The sequence below is a fragment of the Rhinolophus sinicus genome, chromosome 17, assembly GCF_057876585.1.
Source record: "Rhinolophus sinicus isolate RSI-liver-muscle chromosome 17, RSI-T2T, whole genome shotgun sequence".
Lineage (NCBI taxonomy): Eukaryota > Metazoa > Chordata > Mammalia > Chiroptera > Rhinolophidae > Rhinolophus > Rhinolophus sinicus.
In genome coordinates, this window is record NC_142517.1 from 1,203,447 (window position 1) to 1,209,446 (window position 6,000).

The window sequence follows — 6,000 nt, forward strand, 5'->3', positions numbered from 1 at the left end:
AGCCTCTTATGCGCCTTCCAAAGGCAGCAGGTCCTTTAGAAACACCTGTAAGGGAATCCAGGGCCGTGCATGAGTCCCGCCCGGCCCCTGGGGCCGCAGGCCCCTGCTCTGGCCGCGTCCCTCTCACCTTCTCCAGGACTTTGCTCTGCAGTTACCCCCTCTCCCCAGGCATTACGGAAGATCCCACAATCGTTCTTGTTTAAAAAAGAAAAACCTCCCGAACCCACTGCCCCTCCAGCTACTGTCCAATTCCTCTGTCCCCTCTTAACAAAACTCCTCTCTGCCGATGTCCCCACTTCCTCTCCCAACCACAAGGTCACCTGCTCTCATGAAGCACAAGAGTCCCTTGGCCTGGGCTCCAGGCCACTCAACACTCCAGGTGTCTTCTTCCTTCCACAGACCGCTTTCAAGCGGTAGTGCCTGACCCTGTCTCTTGGGGACCGCTGGCCCAGAGCACCCAGGCTCAGGCCTCCCCTTCTGCTCTGCTGTCTCTCCAGCCACTGCCCAGCCTATGGTTTCACAACCGCATTTCCAGGTCTGGCCCCAGCCTCGTCTTGAAGTCAACCTGAGCTCCCCACACCTGCACCGGACGCCTGACCATGAACATACAGAGTGAGGTGACCCCGCTCCAGTCCCGTCAGCCGGCTGCCACCGAGGCACCTCCCCGCAGCGATTCATCCACCCAGCACCCCCAGCACGCAAGGGGCTACAGTCCCTCCTAATCTGTGGTGAGGAAACGAGTACAGGATTGCATAGCCTGCCCAAGGTCGCACCTCAGACAGTCCCGGGACAAGGACCGGCCGGGGGGGACACGCTACAGGTCTGGTCTGGGGGGGCCTGCCAGGAACCGCCTCCGGGGTCTGAAGCCTCACAGGCTCATGTCCACAAGACACCCGCTCCCCACTCCCAGTGCCCCTCGTAGCGGGCGCCAGCTACCTGCTCTGCCGACAACCCTGGGGTCGTTCCAGAAGGTTCTGTCTTGCAGAGTCTACTAGCAATCCTGCAGTCCTGACGGGCCACCTACAAAACAGGCCGCACTTCATCAGTGCTAAGGTGCGTGCCCCACATGTCACAGGTTGGCAACGCAGAACTCATACCTGGTACTGAGTGTGGGACAGGCTGCCAGCCGCCAGTGAGCGGTCACTCTCCCTGCTTGGCACACTCAGACCCAACTGTCACTCTTGAAAGCGTAGCAGGACACACCTCTGTCAACAGGTCAGTCAGCAAATCACCTAAGGACCAGAACCCTCTCCTTAACACCTGCCAGTAAGATCAAGCAGGTGTGGGCGGCTGTGCCACACCTCAGAGTGCGGGCCTCAGTGACGATCAGCGGTGACGGCACACGACAACACTGGGGCGTGGCGTGGCGTCACATCACGGCTGACAGGGAGCAATCAGGCTCTGAACACGAAGACATTCTAGAATTACTTTATTTTATTTCCCTCATATTTCCCTTTTTTATGAAAGCACAAGACTGGCCTGATTTTAAAAGGGAGTGTTAGTAAAAGCTGCGTGATAAGAAAGCAGGAGTCACAGTCTAACGAGCAGCACCTCCCTGTTGGGAAAAACCAAAAATAATGCTGCCACTTACAAACGAAGGCATCTTACACGTGCTGCCACCTCAGCCCTGGTCTGAGGCCCGCGTGCTGATCCATGCCCCCTCCCTGCCAGTGCAGGGGCTGGGAGGGCCCAGGGACAGGTGCTCAGGGCAGTCCGCCTTTGCCACCATCTGTGGCTCTCTGCCTGCTTTCACCCAGGGAAGGCGAAGAACAGTACGGACCTTCGGACCATCATGAGATTTAGTTAGGTGACACATGTAAAGTACGTAACCAGCCTGGCCTGGCACGTCACCAGCTGCTAACAAACAGCAGCTTCCTACAGCCAGATGATTCTTTTTAAAGATAAATCAGATCATGTCACTTTCTAGTTCAAAAACGCTAAAGTCAACCGGGCAGGAAGGCACACAGCCCTCCTAAGGCCCCCACCACTCTGAGATTAACACTGCAATTCCTGATCTCAGCAGCGCCCCCACAGGAGGCAGCCCTCCCACCTGCCTCCCAGGCTCACTTCCGGCCACCGGCTCCCAGCGAGCTAACACCAGTACAGGACACCGCTTTGGCTGCGGAGTTCCTGCGCCCGGCCTGAAGGCAGCTGCCGGGCAGCGCCCAGCTCCCTCCCTCCTTTCAGCACCCTCTCCCACCAGCCCACGGCCTGGCCACCACTTAGGGCTCTAGGTGGGGTATAATGCCCCTTCCTCCCCCATGATGCAAACCCCGGGAGGCAGGAACCACCCTTGTCCCCACGTCTGAGCGCACCTGTGAGGTGGCCCTGTGAAGGAAGCGACTCACTGGAGGCAAGCAGAGCGTCACTGCACAGGCGGTCCAGACACCAGGCCCTCCAAGCCCTCCCACCCCTCCCTGCGCATCCTCATCTTAAATCCACGCAAGGTCGGGAAACCTAAAACCAACGTCCGCTGTCTCTGTGCGCTTTCTCTTCCCCTTCCTAGAACTCCTCACATGAGGGTGGAGCAGCCAGCGAGCCTCATCAGATCACAAGGGGGTGACGATCTGACACTGCCGGTCTGGGCCCGCACTTATGCTGGCAGCGAGGCCACGTGCAGACCTCTGCTCCCCACGTGCCAAACGAAACACTGCAAAGAAAAGTCACTCAAGGAAAAAGGAAATCTTAATGACATCAATGTATAAGTTCATGTTCTCACTAGTGGCCTTTACTACCTCACATATTATGAATGTGTTTTTAAAAGGGTTGTGTTTCTTTTAACACCACTGTTTCTATCACCAAATTATAGATTTGGAAATTCACATTTTAGAAAATTGACACCAAAAATCCACCAAGTTTTCCAATAAAGTTGACCCTCTCTAAGCTTCTCAGTTTCATGCTAAGACCAATCATTTTTCTTAAACTAGTTTTTAATAGGCCAGTAAGTGTGTAACTTCACCTATGCATCTCCAAAGTGCACTGTCTAGCTGCGTATCTCCCTCCTGTTTAGCTGTTCCTCAGTCCTAAGTTCTGACATAGCCAGGGAATAAAACCCAGCTCTTAATAAGCCTGACACCTAAGGAATTCCGAAGATGAATAAAAAACGACGAGCAGGTTTTGCTTGTGTATAAAAATATTCACGGCAGCACTGTTTCTTACAGCACACACCACAAACAATATTAAACACATATGCAACTGTGTGTGTACTGACTGCGGCGGGAAGAGTACACCATCAACTGGCCACTGCAGGGAACTCAGCGGCTGGCGGCTGGCGAGGGGCTGGGGCAGGTTTTCTCATCCTCGCGTGCCTTCTGAATGGACTGCGTTGTGTGCGTGCTTCTATTTTTAAATCTATAAATACAAACTTCAATGCAATACATTTTTAAATTTTATGACAAAAGTGATGTTTTAGTTTTAAAAAGGTAATGCTAACAAAAGTGATTCATAAAACAAACTACCAGTCTGTGACCTTTGTTGATCTCTGCCTACGTTGTTCAGCACTGAGCTCCCCCTCACCCCCCACCGCGCCTAAAACAGGGAGGGCCTTGCACATAGCAGGCCGTGGACACGGATTCACCGAATGAATTAAGTTTGCTTTATTCACTCAACAGACAAATGCAAGGTTAAAGAATTTTCTTATTCCAAAAATCTAAAATCAGTTGAAATGCTATTGCGACATGTAAATTCGCAGAGAGAACCAGCCTAATGAGCCAGGAAGTTTCTGTGCCTGACGCTACTGGCAAAGGCTCCTCTTCAGCTCCCAGTACTGGCCTGACAGCACATCGCACCTCCTGGGACCCGGGCATCAGCTGTTCAGAGCACTTTTCTTGCCACCACTGCCCCTGCAGAAAGGCCTCCTTTTTCCCCTTCCAACTAAAGCTTCAAATCAGATGAAGACGTACCATAGCTGAACAGATTCAGTCTCAGGAACCTTCAGCCATCGAACAGGCATTACTCACAGACAATGTATTCCTCCCAAAGCTGGAGTGAGCGCCTTGCCTCCACCTGGGGCCTGATGGGGCACCCAGCTGGCTGAGTCGCATCAGCCACTCCGCAGGCCCTCTGGTGGGTGCCCACGGGAGAGGCTCCCGCCCTGTGGAAGAAGCCTGCACCCAGGAGCAGCGTGAACTCTTCTCCAGGGCACAGCAGTATCGCCCAACCTTTTGTGTGTTTCCCTTCTCTCTTTCCCCGCTGGGAAACCCTCAGCAAACAGAGAGAAAAAAGCCTCAGACCCCAAGAAAATACGGGAACCAAAGACAGTGCCCAGGAACTGTCCTTCAGACAACCCAGTGTTTTGGAAAATGCAGCTCTGGGTGACACCTTTTTACAAGGCATAAATCACACGAGTGAATTTAAGAGGGAACAAAAACGATTACATAAATATTTATGTTCCCCACACTTCCTGATCAATCATCTTAATTGCGGCACTAAGAGTAAAGAAGCAAGTCTGACATCGCGCCACTTTTCCTTACACCTGGAGAACGGAACGCTAGCCATTATGGTTCGTGTAAGAAGGAAACAAAATCCCTTTATCACAAGTAAAACCGAACGGACTGGCTGAAAATATTAACAGCGAACCGAATACGGCTCCGACGGATAAACCGGCCGGGAACACATTTTAGGTTCTCCGGGGTGTAAACAGGGATTCCAACACATTTTGGCGTCCGCAGCCCAATTTCCCACCTTCCCTCACACCCGTCCACAGCCCGGTAATTTTCCTACTGCAGATGTGAACACGTCAGAAGTCACCTCGGGCCCCCAGTCGCCCCAGATTGTTCCGGATCGCTCCAGACGCCCGGACCCGCGGGAACTCGCCCGCCCCGGGCCGCCCGCGGCGCAGAGCGTCCCGCGCGGACAAGGCTCCCTCCGGGGCGCGCAGCCTTACCCTGGACGCAGGGTCCCCTGCCGGGGGCACGCTCTCCCCTCCCCGCGGCTCAGGGTACCCGGCGCGGGCACGGCGCCCTCGGGAGGGGACGCGGGGCCGACCCCGGCGCAGCCTCATCCGGGAGGCGCAGCTTCCCCAGCCCAGCGGCGCAGCCTTATCCCGGACGCAACCTTCTCGTCCGGCGCAGCCTTCCCGGGGCGCAGCCGCCCCTCCCCCGGGGCGCAGCTCATCCTGGGGGCACAGCCGCCCTCCCCCGGGCGCAGCCTTACCCTGGACGCAGCCCCAGCGCAGGGCGCAGCTTTCCCTCCCCGGGGCCGAAAGAATCCGGAACGCACGCGGCGCTCCCGGGGTGGGAACGGGGCTGTCCCCGGCGCAGTGTCCCCTCCAAGGGGGCGCAGCTTCCTCCCGGGTCGCAGCCTTATCCCAGGGCTGTCTCCCCTTCATTCCGGGGGCGCAAGCTCCCCTTCCCGGGGCGCAGTTCCCCCTCCATCCCGGGCGCAGCCTCCTCTCCCGCGGTGCAGAGCATCCGGCGCAGACGCGGCGTCCCGGGGAGGACGCGCGGGGCGGCCCGGCCGCAGCCCCTCCGGACACCCTGCGGGCGGCACCGGTCCCGCTGGAGCCGCACGCCCCGCCCGGCCTCCCCACCTGCCCCGCGGCGCTTACATAAATGCGGCCCCGGCGGCGTGTGTCCGCACGCGGCGGCCGAGCCCCGTCCGCCTCACCTCAGCCGCGGGCCGCTCCGCTCCGCGCGTCGTGCCAGGGTTCGCACCGCTCGGCAGCCCGGGGCTGCGGCGCGCGGGCCGTGGCCTGGCGCGGCCCCGAGCGCGCTCCCGGGCGCGCCCCTGTGCGCGGCCCGACCCGGCCGCCGCCTCAGCCCCCGCTTCAGCCTCCGCCTCCGCCCTCGGCGCCGGCTCCGCCCTCTCGCCCCCGCAGCCGGCCGCGCGCACGCAGGGGGGAGGGCGACGCCGCGACGCAGGACGTGCGCGCGCGCGCACCCCGAGCCGAGCCGAGCCCTGCCGGTGGTCCGCGGGAGACCCGGAGGGCGCGCAGGGGCGGGGAGAAAGGTGACCTCGGCGGGGGCACTGAGGGACCGGCGACCCCGGGGAGGGCCCGCT

The 6,000-nt window shown here is 58.5% G+C and overlaps 1 protein-coding gene across 8 annotated transcripts in view; it reads right to left on the reverse strand.

Moving 5' to 3' along the window:
* ADARB1 (adenosine deaminase RNA specific B1) overlaps positions 1-5,777 on the reverse strand; it is a 117,522-nt gene extending 111,745 nt beyond the window's left edge. For 2 of the 8 annotated variants that reach the window (XM_074323293.2, XM_074323413.2), the window contains exon 1: positions 5,608-5,777. The gene's annotated coding sequence lies outside the window, so the exon portion shown is untranslated. Of the gene's footprint in view, positions 1-5,154; positions 5,306-5,548 lie in introns of those variants that run through there. The other 6 variants (XM_074323255.2, XM_074323116.2, XM_074323325.2 and 3 more) reach the window with 4 other exon arrangements.
* Between the last annotated feature and the right edge of the window lie 223 nt (positions 5,778-6,000).